At 41.9% G+C, this 19157-nt stretch overlaps 1 long non-coding RNA gene, 1 other non-coding gene and 1 pseudogene across 2 annotated transcripts in view; 2 read left to right on the plus strand and 1 right to left on the minus strand.

Annotated features, from left to right (window-relative positions):
- LOC145547405 (uncharacterized) overlaps positions 1 to 19157 on the minus strand; it is an 84677-nt gene that overhangs the window by 8747 nt on the left and 56773 nt on the right. Inside the window, exon 4 of the long non-coding RNA XR_014083812.1 lies at positions 11439 to 11546. This is a non-coding gene — a long non-coding RNA (uncharacterized LOC145547405). The remainder of the gene's footprint in view (positions 1 to 11438; positions 11547 to 19157) is intronic.
- On the plus strand, positions 735 to 853 carry LOC145504141 (5S ribosomal RNA; annotated as a pseudogene).
- TRNAW-CCA (transfer RNA tryptophan (anticodon CCA)) lies at positions 14977 to 15048 on the plus strand. Its single transcript has one exon. It is a non-coding gene; the product is annotated as a tRNA-Trp (tRNA).

The following is a 19157-nucleotide window of genomic DNA, read 5'->3' on the forward strand; positions in this document are numbered from 1 at the left end:
GCTTCTATCTAAGGGGAAAAAAAGATGGACAGAAATCCTAGCTTCTTCCACTTCCTCCCCAGAGTCTCAGGAAACAGCAACTTTGGCCTGTGTCCCTTTGATTATAATTGATTTTAGTTCACTGTTTAGCAGAGACAACAGAACACCACACACAGATCTTGGACTATCCTTAGCCCTTCATCTGGAGCTGGAAATGAATTTTATTTCACTCTCTCACACCGCAGCCTGCAAGTAGAAGCAAGGGCTCTATTACAAGAAAGAGTAGGAAAGTAAGGGTAATTCTCCAGGAAGCCCTGTGGTAAAACAGCCAAGTGAGCAGGACCCAGGGCTCCATAATATAACACACAACTATAGGAGGAGATAACTCTTGTCCTCTGACTGATCATATCACGAAGCTTCTAGTCTTCTGCTGTGATATGATTGCTGGTAACAAGAAAACAGTGGTTCTGTTAATTTCCTTTAATTTCAATTCGCCTGTTTTCCTAAGTCACTAACACCACAGCCTTTTTTCCTCTTTACCTGCAAAACGCCTACTGCCCTTCCCTACACTTTCCTGAACCCTGACTTCTGTAGTTGCCCTAAGCTCAGAACCTGGAATGGAGCACTGCACAACAGAAATACAATACTAGACACACATGTAATTTTACATTTTTTAATCACTGCATTAAAAAAAAAAAGGAATCAAGTGAACCTAATTTTAATAGTACATTTTATTCAACCTGATATATATACGTAACTACGGCCATACCACCCTGAACATGCCAGATGGCATCTGATCTCAGAAGCTAAGAAGGGTCGAGCTTGGTTAACACTTGGATGGGAGACCACCTGGGAATACCTGGTGCTGTAGGCTTGGAGAAGGAAATGGCAACCCACTCCAGTATTCTTGCCTGGGAAATCCCATGGACAGAGGAGCCTGGCGGGCTACAGTCCATGGTGTCACAAAGAGTCAGACACGACTTAGTAACTAAACACATAAATCTAAATGTGTGTGTGTGTGTGTGTGTGTGTGTGCGCACGCACCTGCGCGCAGGCGCACCCAAACTCGGTCGTGTCCGACTCTTTACGACTCCGTGAATTGTAGCCCACCAGGCTCCTCTGTCCATGGGATTTTCCAGGCAAGAATACTGGAGTGGGTTGTCATTTCCTTCTCCAGTGGATTGTTCCTGACCCAGGGATCAAACCCACATCTCTTGCATATCCTGCATTAGCAGGCGAGTTCTTTACCAGCTGAGCCACCTCTCTTAACCCATATATCTAAATATATGTATCTAGGGAAAGTCGCTCAGTCATGTCTGACTGTTTGTGACCCCATGGAATGACTGTAGCCCACCAGGCTCCCCTGTTCATGGAATTCTCCAGGCAAGAATACTGGAGTGGGTAGCCATTCCCTTCTCCAGGGGATCTTCCCAACCCAGGAATTGAATCCAGGTCTCCAGCACAGCAGGTGGATTCTTTACCATCTTAGCCACCAGGGAATAGTATCAATTCAACGTGGAATAAACATTTTTAAAATATTAATGAGATATTTTCAATGTAGTTTTTCATTGTGTAACACAGAGTATCTTCTACTCTTAGGACACAAACCAATCCAGACGGGCCACATTTCAAGCGCTCAGTAGCCACCTGTGGCTGATGAACACTGAACTGACAGTACAGCCTGATGTAACAGCTCACACACTGCAGTCTAACTCTGTGTTGACACATTCATCTGCCCTCTGAGCATGCTGGACCTTAAAAACAGGACCATTAACAGTGACTGACTCATAGCAGCTGTATAATAACTCCTTGTGGATGATTGACTGGATTAATAAATCACTGTCACCATTGACCACTGGCAAAAACAGCTCTGCTGAAGAAGGGAAGGAGAAGGGGATGTGTTTGGAGTTAGCTATTTTGAGTTAAAAGCTACTACGAGATTCTTGGATTATGACACTCATAAATATCTCAAAGAGAAATGGGAGCTCAGAGAAAGAAAAGGATGAAAAATAAAAGTGATGAAGGCATGGTTTGGGAAGGTTTTCTTTACCGCAGAGAGGAGAAACACACCCATCCATTTCACATGAAAATGCTGTGGACAATTTCTGAGAAAAGTCACAATGGCATTGAAAAAAAAATAATCCTAGTGTGCAAATGTGCTATTTCCCTCCTATGTTAGTTATCTGAAGTAAGTCCTAGACAAGACTGAAATGGAGACGGGATCCATGTGCAAAGTCCTCCTATGCAGGAGGATTCCCTACCTCTGCTGAGTCCATTCTCTTCATTCTCTTCCTCTTATCCACTTCTCCAAATGATCAATACTTTCCCTGATGGCTCAGATAGTAAAGAATCTACCTGCAATTCAGGAGACCTGGGTTCAATCCCTGTGTCAGGTAGATCCCCTGGAGAAGTAAATGGCAACCCACTCCAGTATTCTTGCCTGGGAAATCCCACGGACAGAGGAACCTGGAGGGCTACAGTCCAAGGGGTCTTAAGGCGTCAGACACAACTGAGTGATTAACACTTTCTTTCACTTTCAAACAGTAAAGAAGTCTGTTGGCAAACTCCCTCATATTAGAGCTGCTGCTGCTGCTGCTAAGTCACTTTAGTCGTGTCCGACTCTGTGCGACCCCATAGAGGGCAGCCCACCAGGCTCCCCAGTCCGTGGGATTCTCCAGGCAAGAACACTGGAGTGGGTTGCCATTTCCTTCTCCAATGCATGAAAGTGAAAAGTGAAACAGCCGTGTCGGACCCTTAGCGACCCCATGGACTGCAGCCTACCAGGCTCCTCCGTCCATGGGATTTTCCAGGCAAGAGTACTGGAGTGGGTTGCCATTGCCTTCTCCACATATTAGAGCAATGCTTCTCAAAATCTTTTTTTAGAGCAGTGCACATACATCGGCTAAGGATCTTGTTATAAAATGTGGGTTCTGACTCAGTAAGACTGGAATGGAGCCTGAGATTCTACTCTGCTGATGTGTTCCAGGGGATACTAATGCTGTTAGCCCATGGACCACACCTCGAGTAGCCGGGCATTAGAGGTTAGAGATTTTACCCAGATTTGAATTTTGATTTCCATAAAAGAATCCCAGAAAGCACTTTAGCCTATAGGAATACAAGAAATTTCAGGGATTGGATAGCGCCAATAAAACCTCCCCCGAATCCTGCAAACAACCCCACAAAAGCAGCTCTGCTGAATATCCCTGCTAGTCCAGTGGTTAAGAATTCATCTACCAATGCAGGGGGTATGGGTTTAATCCCCAGTGTGGGAGGATTTCACATGCAGGAAGGGCAACTAAATCCGTGTGTCACAACTACTGAAGCCCGCCACAACTACTGAGCCCACACACCCTAGAGCCCGGGCTCTGCAACAAGAGAAACCACCACAATGAGAAGCCCACACAACACAGCTAGAAAGTAGCCCCCGCTCGCCACACTGGAGAAAACCCACACGTAGCAACGAAGAACCATTGCAGTCAAAAATAAGATAAATTAACAAATTTTAAAAAGAATAAGTGCTCTGCTTATAGGTAAAGCTATCTAATTAACAGGTGGTAGTTGTGATATGTAGACTTTAAATGGGTATGTTTTGTTACATGTAAATTATACCTCCATAAAACTGATCTAAGGGCTTCCCTGGTGGCTCAGTGGTAAAGAATCTACCTGCCAGTGCAGGAGACATGGGTTCAATCTCTGGGTCAGGAACATCTCCTGGAGAAGGAAATGGCAACCCACTCCAGTATTCTTGCCTGGGAAATCCCTTGGGCAGGAGAGTCTAGCGAGCTACAGTCCATGGTGTCACAAAGAGTCAGACACAACATAGTGACTGATCAACAACATTTGTGATATGGTACAATTCTTGCACGAATTAAGAGTGGATTTTAATCCCATCTGTTACACTTACTGGCCGTGTGATTTTGTGAATTTTTCTTTGCTTCTATGAATCTAAGTTTCCTTATCTCTGAGATAGATATAATATCACATAACTCTCAGGAGTTCTTTGAATTCAAATAAAATAGCATATATGACATTGCCTGACATATGATAGAGGTTCAGCAAACGCTCATTAAATCTCAACCAAAATATTTTCCAGTTACCATGAGAGGGTAGCACTGGAATAAACCTGAAAGGATGAGAAAAAAATTCTTCAAGAGACATATGCCTGCTTTTAGATTGATTAAAGCTCAGTGGTTAGAATATTTATCTTCAATTAAATGCATACCCCTGCATACAAGCAATGCAAATACATTCCAAGTAAATGTCTTCAGGGAAAGGGCATAATTTCATCTTTACATATTTTCATATTTCTTTACAGTTGCCATGAGAGTATTTTAATAACCTCCATGGAGTTGAAAGTGATGCAGGTAATTGCCATAAGTAATTTAAGGGCTATTAAAGCTAACAAACCTCTCCTGTGAAATACCTTGTTAAGCAGTGATCATCAGAAAACATGTAAAAATTGTGTGCAGTGTAAATTCAGGCTCTTTTTCCAGTTAAGCTGAAGTGAAAATGTAATTCCATTACACATAAGAGGGGTACAGATATTAAAGCTTTTCCTGCTCCAGCCTTGGGCTGACTCAGGCTGAAGATGCCCTGGTATTCTAATGAGATCTACTTCCTTCAGAAGAGGGTGCCTCATCTCTGATGTCATTTCCCATTACCTGAACTGGCAGCTAATTTTCCATGAGCTCTTCTTAAGATTATAAATCTGAATGTTTCTTGGCACAGAGTCTGCAGGGATCTGGTTCCAGCCTTGGCTTCAGGCAATCACTAACTGTGTGACCTTGAGCAATTCTTTTTACCTCCCCAGGCATGAACTACTGTAACTATGAAATGAAAAGATTCTATGGTATGCCTTCAAAGGTATCTTCCAGCTTTAAAATGCTTTGATCCTGAACAATATTTATACTCAGAGGCCCTTTTTCTGTCTATTTTAACTATTAAAAATATAACGATGAATCCAAAGTAGGGAGAAAGGAGGAAAGGAAGAAGGAAGGGAAGAAGGGAAAAGAACAGAAAAGAAAGGACCCATAAGTTGACGTTACAAAGTTTACACTTTGTATACCTTCCAGAACCTTGTAGGCCATGCTCAGAATCAACTTATTCTTCCTTCATATACTAGCCTACTACTCGATTGCCCTATTTGCCAAGCTCACAACACATTAGAAGGGAAAAGTTACAAGAAACAGGCAAGAATACTGACAAAAATTGTAAGCAGCATTTGGCAGTAAAGAGCTCTCTACAGGAGGTCTCTTGTCTTGTTGCTAACTTTAGACAAGGCACCCTGATGCTCTACTCATTTCCAGCCCCAGCACAACTTTAAAATCTTTTGATCACACAATATCTTGCCTAATCTGTTAGTTCTTTCCCATAGATCAAAGAAGTAGAAATGAAGACTAAGTAATTAGCAGATGACCAGATCTCTTCCCCAGCTTCCCATCTTGCAAACAAACTATGTGACCAAGAGAGCACCTAAAGAAAAATCACAAGAAGCCGACAAGGCTGCACACCATGGCGAATGCTGAGGACTCTGACCTCCTGTCTCCATGAATAACTGAGATTACTTCCCTTTTTCCCTTTAAAATCTTTTATGGCTGAGCACAAGCTTCGGAGACGGTCTTGGGAGGACTCTGAGTCCACCGTCTCCCCAGGTTGCTGACGTTCTGATTAAAAGGAACTTTCCTTTCTACAAACATTTGTGAGTGTAGATTTTTGAGCAGTGAGCATCTGGACCTGATTTGGTAACGTAATACGTGAAAGCCCAAAGAAGAAAACAGAAAACTTCAAGAGAGCAGGACGTTATCTGGCTCATTCCTTATACCTAGCGTCAAGCACATAGAATATGCACAATAATGTTGATTTAATTAATTTATGAAAGCAATACTTACAAAAGACAAATACAATTTTTTTTTTTAAGAATAGTGGTCAAGGAACACTTAGTACAGGTACAAATGACCATACACATTTTCTCCAAAGGCTGTCTCACACACTGCAATTTATACCCTTCTGTGTAGCAAAGACAGCAAGGAAAATTAAAGTGTACTCTATAAGCTCTCAAGTGCCTCAGCTGGTAAAGACTCTGGGAGAAGAGAGGTCGGTCTCTGAGGGAGACCTGGGTTCAGTCCCTGGGTTGGGAAGATCTCCTGGAGAAGGGAATGGCTACCCGCTCCAGTATTCTGTCCTGGAGAATTCCATGGACTATGTCCATGGGGTCACAAAGAGTCAGACCTGATTGAGATACTTTCATTTTTTCTTTCTGTTAGCTCTCATTAAGATGGTTAAATGTGGTAGATTGAGCACATGTGTTTATCTCTGCTCCTTCCTAATATCCTACTTAAAATGTGTGTAATGTGATCTCCAAAAGGAAAGAGGGGAAAGGATCCACAGTGAAAAAGAAATGTCAGCCAATATTTGCAGGCGAGAAAGCATCAAATGAAATGATCAGAGCTGATAAAGTGGAACAGCAAGGGCCTCCAGAAGGGAAATAAGAAGCCAGCCAGGTCAGCCCTCGGATCCCTGGAAAGACTCAGAAATCAAAGGCATTAAAACAAGGGGCCAAAGGAACCGAGCTGAAAACAGGAGGATTCATTTAAAGTCTGTTAAGAAAGTGGTTAAATTCTCAAGTTCCTTCTCCCACCTTGGCAGGAAACTAGAGGCTTATTTCACAAAGAAAAAAAAATCTAGAGACAGCCCTGCTCCAGGATCAAAGTGGGTGGTAGGGAAAGGCACACATCAAAAAACATGGGCATGAATGAAAGTCCACATAAAGAAGAATGAGGTCTAGGTGCTCTCATCTCTCTGACCTCTAAGAACACTGGCAACTCAGGGAGACACCCCTCCCAACATCCACCCAAGCAGGAAACTGGAGAGTTCCTATCTGGGGAAACAGAATACATTCAAAGAAAAGAGCTCTAAATACTGACATTCAGTATTTACAGATACTAAGTGATATTGACACTTAGAAACTACACTTGCTTTCAGGATTTTCCTGCATCATATTTGACAAGCACTGTCTCTCCCTGAAAAAAAGCAACCAATTTGCTTCAGGTGGTGCTAGCGGTAAAGGACCTGTCTGCCAATGCAGGAGACATAACAGCCGTGGGTTTGATCCCTTGGTTGAGAAGATCCCCTGGAGTAGGAAATGTCAACCCACTCCAGTATGCTTGCCTGGAGAATCCCATGGACAAAGGAGCCTGGCAGGCTATGGTCCGTAGGATCACAAAGGGTTGGACATGACTGAAGCAACTTAGCACGCATGCATGCAATATTATCAAGTATAAGCAGACAAAAAATAAAAAACCCTAGAAGTAAGACTCCAATAAGAAAAGCCAACACCAAATCAACTAACAAAAGAACAGAGGAAATCAAAAGAGTGAAAGGAGAAGAAAACATTGAATGTATGTAACTGGTATCCTTAGAAGTAAGAAAAGATATTCCTCCACAGAAAAAGAACAGGATGCCATATTTTTAACAAAGAGAAAACAAATTGGGACTGTTGAAATTTGAAAATATAAAATTTGAAATCAAAGACTCAACAGAAAAAAAAATATGTGATGGAAAGTTTAGAATGTAAAGTCAAGATGTTTGAGATAAAGACAACAGAATAAGAAGATGCTGAGCTCACCTCCTCCCATGGATGCCCCAAAACTATAACTACATATAGAACAGTCTCTGAGAACAAACTGAAGCAGAATAGATTTTCTGCTACTACGGATATAAAGAAAAGGCCACATCAAGACACATGAATAGACCCCACACCCACACTTCAGACCCCACACCTCCAGTGCAGTGACCCCAAAAGCAGGAGGAACATCGTAACTGCAGAAGTCCCAACTGAGGAGTGAGGGGTACAAGCCCCACATTCAGCTCCCCAGCCTGGACACTTGCATGAGGAAGATGAGCTGCCGTAACATCTGGTTTGAAAACCAGCACAACTTATATCTGGAAGAGCTGGAGGGCAGTGGGAAACTGAGAATGTTCTTCAGGAGTTCACACACAAATTCACCTTACCCAAGTCCCAGAGCAGAAGAAGCTGCTTAAAAAGTACCTGGGTCGTATGAGAAGATGTACTGACTAATTTTAGAGTGTGTGTCAGAAGGACAGCAATCTGGTAGAATTTCTGTGGGGATAGAAGCACTGGAGGGTGCAAAGTTAATAGAAGGAAGCAAAAATAAAGATCAGAATGGAAATAAATGAGATAGAGACAAACAAAACGAAAGATCAATGAAGCTAAGAGCTGGTTCTTTGAAGGAATAGACAAAATAATAAAAATTAGAAATGAAACAAGAGAAATTACAAATGATACCAATGAAATAAAAAGGATTATAAGACATTCTAGAACAATTACATGCCAACAAATTCGACAACCAAGAAGAAATGGATAAATTCCTAGAAAAGTACCATCTTGCAAGACTGAATCAGGAAGAAATAAAAAATCTGAACAGATTGCTCTCTAACAATGAAATTGAACCAATAGTTTAAAAACTTCCAACAAACAAAAGCCCAGGATGAGATAGCTTCATAGGTGAATTCTCCCAAATATTTAATTAAGAATTAATACCAGTCCTTCTCAAGCTATTACCAAAAAGAGGATTGAAAGGTGCAAAACTCATTCTATGAAGCCAGCATTTTCCTGGTACCAAAACCAGATAAAGACACTAACAAAAAGCTAAAGGCACTACAGAAGAGGTTAATGTCTCTGATGAACATAGATTCAAAAGTCCTCAACAAATATTGACAGACTGAATTCTACAATACACTGAAAAGATCATATACCATAATTAAGTGGGATTGATCCCAGGAATGCAAGAATAATTCAATAGCTGCAAATCTATCACTGTTACATATCACATTAGCAAACTGAAAAATAGAAATGATATGATCTTCTCAAAAGATTCAGAAAAAAAGCTTTTGACAAAATTCCACATTCATGATAAAAAAAAAAGCTCAACAAAGTGGATATAGAGGGAACATATGCTCAGTCACTCAATCATGTCCAACTGTAACCCCATGGGCTACAGTCCATCAGGCATCTCTCTCCATGGGATTATCCCAGTAAGAATACTGGAGCAGGTAGCCATACCCTTCTCCAGGGAATCTTCACTACCTGGGGATCAAACCTGGATTTCCTGCATTGCAGGCAGATTCTTTCCCATCTGAGCCACCAGGGAAGCCCAAAATGACTTGAGCCATCACCAAAGTCCAAGGGATCATGTCCAAAGGGGTAAGGCAAGGAGCACTGAAAATACTCTAGGGTCTGTGCTTGACATCAGGTGAGCATGAATGTTTTTAATTAAGGTGCTCAAAAATATAAAGAGTGCTCAAAAATATAAAGTTCTGTCTTAGGAAAAATGGCCATGGGGAGGATGGGTTAAGCCTCCAATTCTGCTACATAACAATCAGCAGTCCCAATTCAGTCTTTGGTGGTCAACTGAGCACACACTCATGAAAAAGTTCAATAACATCTGCTTTCCAGCCATGCGTTGGTGTAAGACTAGGTAGTGACAGTTTAGTGATCATGAAGATACTCGGGGGCTTAATTTTTTTAAATTTTTATCTTAATTTGGCAGAGTCATGCAGTTTAGTTCCCTGCTGCTGCTGCTGCTGCTGCTAAGTCTCTCTAGTCGTGTCCGACTCTGTGCGACCCCATAGACGGCAGCCCACCAGGCTCCACCGTCCCTGGGATTCTCCAGGCAAGAACACTGGAGTGGGTTGCCATTTCCTTCTCCAGTGCATGAAAGGGAAAAGTGAAAGTGAAGTCGCTCAGTCATGTCCAACTCTGCGCGACCGCATGGACTGCAGCCTACCGGGCTCCTCCATCCATGGGATTTTCCAGGCAAGAGTACTGGAGTGGGTTGCCATTGCCTTCTCCCCTTAGGGGCATAAATCTATCCATATTTCAATAAGCAAGTGGAGCCCCAAACACAGGTTCCAATTTCCTCAGAGGTAGGAACAACCCACTTATACCTTTCCCCACGTTCCTTGGCCCCAAGCCTGGGTAGGGTCATTTCTACATATGACAGACAATAATGGGGACATAGAAAATAGGGCTGGCACAGAAGTGACAGACAGAACAAAACTATCTAACCCAAGTCAGAAAGATTCCCTTCAAAATGGTTAAGTTTTATGCTAAGCTTTAGTGCTTAAAGCTTCCATTACATGATATATTCACTTACGTAGAAGAGCTCATTCCCCAGTAATATGAGATTAATGAGGCATCACTGTACATAAAAACTACTGAACTGGCTCAGATCAATGGTCTGTCCTGTCCAGTTCTCTGCCTTTTAGAGGGCATAAAAGAATAGGAAATTCAGAGACAAAAGAACCTGAATTTAGGGCCTGCTATCACCTCTTTGCATTGCATGACTCTGGGCAGTTGTTTACCTGCTCCCAGCCTCAGTTTACTCATCTATAAAGTAGTTCTAATAATCCCTTCTTGGTGATATGAAAATTCAATGAGATGATATGTTAAAAAGTATCTTTCAGACTGTAACACAGTCTAAATATGCTCATTAATTTAGCTGAATGACATCTAAATCATAGCTGTTGTCCAGCATGGGTTTCTTTTATGTCCTAAAGGGTGTTAGTTTCTTTTTTTAAAAAAACTTTCCATTTTATATCGGAGTACAGTTGATTAACAATGTTGTGTTAGTGTCAGTTGTACCACAAAGGGATTCCGTTTTACATATATATGTATCTATTCTTTTTCAAATTCTTTTCCCAACAAGGTTGTTACATAATATTAAGCAGAGTTCCCTGTGCTATAGAGTAGGTTCTTGTTGGTTATCCATTTTAAATATAGCAGTGTGTACATGTCAATCCCAAATTCCCAATCTATCCCTTCTCCCTGCCCTTCCTTCCCCACTGGTAACCATAAATTTATTCTCTAAGTCTGTGAGTCTGTAACTGTTTTGTAAATAAATTCATTTGTATCATTTTTTTAGATTCCACATATGGGAACTATCATACAGTATTTCTCTTTGTCTAAGTCACTTCACAAAATCTAATTACTGACTTTTCTATGAATCTACTTTTAAAATTCCTAATCTGATCAGAATTTGGGGTCTCTGATATTCTGATGAAATATTAGTATGTGAGTGTGTGTGTGTGTGTGTGTGTGTGTGTGTGTGTGCTCAGTCGCTTCAGTCATGTCTGACTCTTTGTGACCCCATGGACTGTAGCCCACCAGGTTCTTATTGTCCATGAGATTTTCCAGGCAAGAATACTGGAGTGGGTTGCCATGCCCTCCTCCAGGGGATCTTCCTGACCCAAGGACAGAACATGTGTTTCTTGCATTGCAGGTGGATTCTTTACCCATTGAGCCCACTGGGAAGCCAAATATTAGTATATTCAACTGCAAATGTATATATATATATATATATATGTATTGGGGTGTTTACAGATTCTTTTTTTTAAACCTAGGAAATCACATATCTTAATATTTTCCTACCCCTTCTCACCTGGTACCTGAATCCCTCCAGACCATCCCCTGCTCAGTGGTACTCTTACTGAAGATCTCCCAGAATAGGATGTTGTGGGTAAATCTGAACAGGTGCTGGAAGATAAAACTGGGCCAAGTTAAATGATTAAGTTTCAATAGACACTCAGTGAAACTCTTTCTGGAAGACTGAATGAAGCCCAGGACTTCTCACATGACTTCAGAAGGTGATCTGCCCCAAAGGACTAAGCCAGTGGGTTTGACAGCTGGCTGAACTGGCTCTTCCAGTTGGGACTCACCACAGGAGGGGGTGTCTGGATGATCCAGACACCTGGTGAAGGACAGGGAAGCCTGTCATGCTGTAGGCCATCGGGTCACAGAGTCAGACACAACTGAACAACCGAACTGACAGGAGAGGGTGTCTGGATGTGTGGCATAAAAAAGGAGGGAACTCTCAGTGCAATTTTGATTAACAGTCTTTTTATTTACACCTCTGTTAAGAGACCATAGTAGAGAGGGACAGAAGGTAGGAGGGGTGTCAGATAATCAGCCAGTTCTAAATCTGCCTTTGCTAACAGCCAAGAGACTTTGAACAAGCTGCTTTTCCTTCACGGGTCTCAGCTCATACAAATAAGGGATATGAAGTATATCATGAGTTTTCAAATATTCTTTGTGGATTCTGGCTCTCCAGTTACACACTGGGTCACTTCTAGAGAGGCAGAGAGAATGGTAAGGGTGTGGAGGCAAAGGCATGTCTGTGTCTCTCCCCCAGATCCCGCGTAACAAGAACAGCTTAACCACCATCCTTCATCCATCTTACGTAAAGATTTTTGAAGACAGTGCTCCCTGGCTAAGAAAACATCTGAGGACCACTGGATTGTATGTCCCTAAGTTCCCTTCCAATCCCATAATTCCCCCATAAACGAACACCTTGTGGCACTGGATACATGAAACAGATGAATTCTGGTCTTGAAGATATAAATGTGTGAGTTGTATCCAAATCAGCACACCCAGGGTAGCAATGTTGGCTGAAACCATCCCCTATATCTTCAAGAAAATTAACCTGTACTCAGAGTTTTTTGTTATGTAAACATCACAATGTGTTCATAAAAGTAGGAAAAAACAATCTGCCTCTGTAGGACTTAACACTGTTGAGGAGAGAGACTGAAACACATAGGACAGTGACGACTCAACCTGTCACCTCCAACTACTCCCCCTCCCAAAGTGCATAGTTAAATGAGACATTCTAAGGTATAACCTCTGAACATGTATGCATGTAGCAGTAGGGGAAAGGAATGGAGGAGATGGGTCCAAGCAGTGAGAAAAGGCATCACGAATGAGAAGAGTTTTGAGTTAAGATTTCAAGACAACAATTAAAGTCCAAGAACTAAATGCTAAAATACCTTGCAAGGTTTCAAATTTCATAAGCTTAAGTTTAGAAATAAGGTCAATGTTAACTAATCATGCTGACCTGAAAAATACTTTTTTTAATAGCTGAAAGAGTTTCCTTCCCAATCCTCCACCCTCACCCCTGGCTTAACACCTTGCTTTCTTTAAACTTTATTCTAGGAATATTTGAGAAAAGATCTGTGGCAAAGAGACATAAACTGTGTTAGCCCAACAATTCAAAATCCATGGAAAGTTATGCTATAAAAGATGTAAATATTAGCTAAGGGAAAGGTGCATCTTGTATATTTTCATACCACAGAATCTGAAAGAGCTGATTTGGGAGCAAAATGGTACTCTGATTTCAGACAGAACCTCACCTACCCCCCAAAACAATATACAAGCCTTAACCCCACTCAAAAAAAAAGGAAAAAAAAAAAAAATATATATATATATATATGAGTAGGGAACTACAAGCAGGGAACAGATGGAATAGGTGGAGAGGCAAGATTTAAAGAGTTATCGATGGCTTCTGCTTAAAGAAACTTTCCTGGTGGCTCAGACGGTAAAGCGTCTACCTGCGATGCAGGAGACCCAGGCTCAATCCCTGGGTCAGGAAGATCCCCTGGAGAAGGAAATGGCAACCCACTCCAGTACTCTTGCCTGGAAAATCCCATGGATGGAGGAACCTGGTATGCTACAGTCCATGGGGTCGCAAAGAGTCGGACACAACTTCACTTTCTTTCTTTCTTTCTGCTTAAAGAAACCTCTCTCAAAACTCTACTAAAATGACCATGAATGGGTTACTAAAGGCACAATCTACAACAAAGAGGAAGAGCAACTGTAATACTTACATATGTACATACATATATAAAAAGCTAAGAAGCAGATTACTGTTGTTGTTTAGTCACTAAGTCCTATCTGACTCTGCGACCCCATGGACTGTAGCCTGCCAGGTTCTCTGACCTCGGGATTCTCCAGGCAAGAATATCAGAGTGGGTTGCATTTCCTTCTCTAGGGGATCTTCCTGACCCAGGGATCAGAACCCACATCTCCTGCATTGCAGGTGGATTCTTTACCACTGAGCCACCAGGGAAGCTCTGAGAAGCAGACAGTTAGTAGAAACTGACTTAGCCAACCCAAGAATGCTGAAACTTGGGGAAAAGTAAGAGGCAAATTCATTTAAACTGTAGAACTCCAAAAGGCTCAGGAGTTTGTTGCAACAGGTAGCTCTGAAAAATGAGGTAAATGTGATGCTGAAAATAGTAAAAAAAAAAAAAAAAAAAAAAAAAAGTCAGTGTTAGTGATTCAGTTATGTTCGATTCTTTGGAACCCCACGGACTGAAGCCTGCCAGGCTCCTCTGTCCATGGAATTCTCCAGGCAAAAATACTGGAGTAGGTAACCATTCCCTTCCCCAGGGGATCTTCCCAACTTAGGGACTGAACCTGGGTCTCCTGCATTGAGGCAGATTCTTTATCCTCTGAGCCACCAGGGAAGCCTGCTGAGAACAGGAAGGTTGACAAGTTGAATATGAAGTCAGTAACCCAGATGTAAGGAAAGCTGGAGGTCAGAGAGAGTAGTTAGTGAATCAGAGGCCCAACCTAGGTAGAACCACTATTATGCCTTTTATACACTGGGCATTGTGTAAAATATTGTCTGAGGAAAGGTACTGTCATTGGGGAAAATGTTGTCCCTAAACCATCAACTCACACTATTGCAGACTGAGGGTACTGGCTTTAACATTTGGATAAACTATATTACAGAGTAATCAGGCAAATACATGAGAGCTCTGGCCTTAATTAAAAACATCAGAAAGGACTTAAAAGAAGAGCACAAGTCTGGGAAATGCCAACCAAGAGTCTAAAGATGAAAACTCCCCATTTCATTTTTGAGTCAAAAACAAGAGTTACGTTTGGAGACAAATCTAACAGGAGTTATTTTCATAGGACCCTTTCCTCTGGCTCATTCTGTCACCTAATGATCTTGTTTTGGGGTGTTTTTGATACAAAAGAGGAATCTTTAAAATGCCTAGAAAAAAAGGAGTGGATTTCAAGTTTAATTGTAAGCTTAACCTAACCTGAGTTTGTTGTATATGAAAAATGGAATATTTCCTGCCATGTCAGTAAACAAGGATGTCACGGTCACAGGCAATTAAAGCCCTCCAACAGGAGCTTCCCTGGTAGCTCAGAGGTTAAAGCATCTGCCTCCAATGCAGGAGACCCGGGTTCGATCCCTGGGTCGGGAAGATCCCCTGGAGAAGGAAATGGCAACCCACTCCAGTATTCTTGCCTGGAGAATCCCATGGACGGAGGAGCCTGGTAGGCTACAGTCCATGGGGTCGCAAAGAGTCGGACACGACTGAGCGACTTCACTCACTCACTCACTCACTCAACAGGAGCTAGTGAGCCCTGAGGGCACTCAGGAAGAAAAGAATACCTTTCATCTAGCAGCCATCAGACTGCAGCCACTCCCTACATTAAGCCTAGAGGAAACTCAGGATGTAAACACAAGATACTGGCCCCAGGATAACTGAGGAGCATATCAAAGAAATGATTTCAGTGAACCCAAACTCTTGCATCTTCCCATATGTAGAAAAGCACTAAATTCCTTAACTTGAGTTATGTGGTTTTCTTTAATTTACAAAAGCTTTTGATGTTCAGACTACCTTCTTTTTGTCATAAAACTTCTATATAACCTGGCTCCTCCCCTCGCCAACTCAGAGCAGTTCTCTCAGAATTATTTGAGATGCTGTCTCGCAGGCTTAAAGTCCTAAAAATTCCCACCAAATAAAGCAACTCTCAACTTTCAGGTTGAGAATATTTAACTTCACATATATTAAACTTCACACATTAAACTCAGAGATTAAACTGCATGGAGTCAGACAGTCAGAGTTGAGCTTCAGTGCTACCATTTATTAGCCAGGTAACACTGACAATTTAATTATTCCCAGGGCCTTGGTTTTCTTGACTATAAAAAAATGAGAATATATATCAATACATACATCAAAATGTTGAAGTTAGGATTTAATAAGATATTGAGTAATAAAAGGGTTTAATACGGTGTCTGGGATGTAGTAAAAAATTAGTTACCTTTATATTGCTCAAAGAGCCACAAACTTTAGAAGAAACACAAGCTATTAGGGTTAAGGAACGTCAGTGGTTAGTGTTCCTAATTGAATAGCAAGGAAAGATTGAACATTCAAAATATAGTTGGATTTTTATCTGTGTTTTAAATGAAAATTTCCTCCTATATCTTCTGTTTTGTCTTAAGAAAATCTAAAAACCTGAATCTTACAGCTAAATCAATGTTGTTCAGTCCACATCAGATTTTTGTCTGGACCTATTTCTGCAAGAGGTTCTCCTTTCATATAGTGGGGGAGTATATAATTTCCTTGGTCCTGTCTCAGCGCAGGAAAAATTTGAAGCGACGAGTGGACCAGTGTTATAGCTCAGTTTTATTGACAAGCAAAGGAAAATACATCCTCAAGGTGTGAAGGCAGGCTGACCCAAAGACACAAAGAGAAGAGAAGCTCTCGCCCTCACCCTGCTGAATTTTGGCTCCTCTTTTTATATGTTTTTCTCCTCCCCCTAGACTATCCTATGTAAATTGGGCTAGCCAGGAAGGCTGTTTTTCCTGAGGTCCTCATTTCGGTCTTCGGACCTTTCTTTGTTCTATTTTCATGGGCTTTCCCCTTCTTTGTCTTTTAGCCACTGCCGTTTTGGATTCCTTTTTCCTATTCTAACTACCCAACACATACGAGCAGACAGCAGCAGGTAGGTGGTTGATGTCCCGGAGAAGGTTGAATCCCGTATCTTTTCTGCTGGACTTGAAGGAGGAAACAGACAGAGCTGGACTCCATCTTAAGCCAGGCTGCGAACATTAGGCTACACGCATGGTCACCCTCCCAATGGACTCTGAAATTTGTGCCCGGTGTCTATAGAAATGGCATGCCAATGGAAAACCAGACCCACCAGATAAAACAGCCTTAGGACTTGTACTTGGACTCTCCGTTGCCTAAAAGAATATGCTAATTATCTCTGTAACAGAACAAAGTCATAAATTCCATTATATTTATCAGGATATGACCACAGGCCTATTGATAAATGTCCACTGTTTATCTAGTCTTATAACACATGAATGATGGGATTATTGTGATTGTATTTACCCTTCCTTTGTTTATGTAAGTCTCAAGGAATTTGGGGTGGTGGGTTCGGAAACGTACACTTGAGGTATAAAAGATTTTCACAAATGCTGGTCGGGGTCCTTGGCTAAGAGAAGACTCTGCCTTGGGCCCGTCGGTGTAATAAACTGCACACCACTACCTGCATTGTCCTTCTGAGTGAGTTTGTTTCCCAGAACTCGTGGCTACAACAGACTCAGCTTTTGCCAGGGTCAGTGTGGCCCCCTCACTAATCAATGGGCTTCCCGGGTGGCACACTAGTAAAGAATCTGCCTGCCAATGCAGGAGACCCAAGAGACACAAATTCAATCCCTAGATCGGGAAGATCCCCTGGAGTAGGAAATGGCAACCCACTCCAGTATTTTTGCCTGGAAAATTCCATGGACAGAGGAGTTTGGCGGGCTATATAGTCCATGGGGTCACAAAGAGTCAGACATGACTGAGTGACTGAGCAGACATGCACTAATCAATAAAAGCAATGCTAAATTGCACCAGGACTCAAAGTCCAGCTTGAGAGTTCTGTTTGCGTTGCCTCTGGTGTTGTCACAAAGCTCCAGGGAATCCAAATGTTACCACTCCTACCCCTACGGTTTTTCTTCCCACATGGTCCCCAATATTCCTTTCCTTCATAGTATTAAAATAACATTTTCCTGTAAGACTGAAACCAGACCTAACATTAACTAAAGAGAATATAAAGACTGGCATTAAAAAGATGAGGATGGACCATTACAAGTAAAACATGGGTTCTCAAAAAATGGTCCTTAGGATCTCGTTAGAAATGTGGATTACAGCATCAGGACCACCTGGGAATCTGTCAGAAATGCAAATTCTTGGGTCTCACCCTAAACCTCAGTTCAGTTCAGTCGCTCAGTCATGTATGACTCTTTGCGACCCCACAAACTGCAGCACACCAGGCCTCCCTGTCCATCACCAACTCCCGGAGTCCACCCAAACCCATGTCCATTGAGTCGATGATGCCATCCAACCATCTCATCCTCTGTCGTCCCCTTCTCCTCCTGCCCTCAATCTTTCCCAGCATCAAGGTCTTTTCAAATAAGTCAGCTCTTTGCATCAGGTGGCCAAAGTATTGCAATTTCAGCTTCAGCATCAGTCCTTCCAATGAATATTCTGGACTGATTTCCTTTAGGATGGACTGGTTGGAGCTCCTTGCAGTCCAAGGGACTCTCAAGAGTCTTCTCCAACACCAAAGTTCAAAAGCATCACTTCTTCAGCACTCAGCTTTCTTTATAGTCCAAGTCTCACATCCATACATGACTACTGGAAAAACCATAGCCTTGACTAGATGGATCTTTTTTTGGCAAAGTCATGTCTCTACTTTTCAATATGCTGTCTAGGTTGGTCATAACTTTCCTTCCAAGGAGTAAGCGACTTTTAATTTCATGGCTGCAATCACCATCTGCAGTGATCTGGAGCCCAAAAAAATAAAGTTAGCCACTGTTTCCACTGTTTCCTCATCTATTTCCCATGAAGTGATGGGACTGGATGCCATGATCTTAGTTTTCTGAATATTGAGCTTTAAGCCAACTTTTTCGCTCTCCTCTTTCACTTTCACCAAGAGGCTCTTCAGTTCTTCTTCACTTTCTGCCATAAGGGTGGTGTCATCCGCATATCTGAGGTTATTGATATTTCTCCCGGTAATCTCCAGCTAGTGTTTCATCCAGCCCAGCGTTTCTCATGATGTACTCTGCATATAAATTAAATAAGCAGGGGGACAATATACAGCCTTGATGTACTCCTTTCCCAATTTGGAACTAGTCTGTTGTTCCAAGTCCAGTTCTAACTGTTGCTTCTTGACCTGCATACAGATTTCTCAAGAGGTAGGTCAGATGGTCTGGTATTCCCATCTCTTTAAGAATTTTCCACAGTTTGTTGTGATCCACACAGTCAAAGGCTTTGACATAGTCAATAAAGCAGAAGTAGATATTTTTCTGGAATTCTCTTGCTTTTTTGATGATCCAATGGATGTTGGCAATTTGATCTCTGGTTCCTCTGCCTTTTCTAAATCCAGCTTGAACATCTGGAAGTTCACGGTTCACGTAATGCTGAAGCCTGGCTTGGAGAATTTTGAGCATTACTTTGCTAGTGTGTGAGATGTGTGCAATTGTGCAGTAGTTTGAGTATTCTTTGGCATTGCCTTTCTTTGGGATTGGAAT

This window comes from Giraffa tippelskirchi, chromosome 4, assembly GCF_054371585.1.
Source record: "Giraffa tippelskirchi isolate mGirTip1 chromosome 4, T2T-mGirTip1v1.2.pri, whole genome shotgun sequence".
In the NCBI taxonomy this organism is placed as follows: domain Eukaryota; kingdom Metazoa; phylum Chordata; class Mammalia; order Artiodactyla; family Giraffidae; genus Giraffa; species Giraffa tippelskirchi.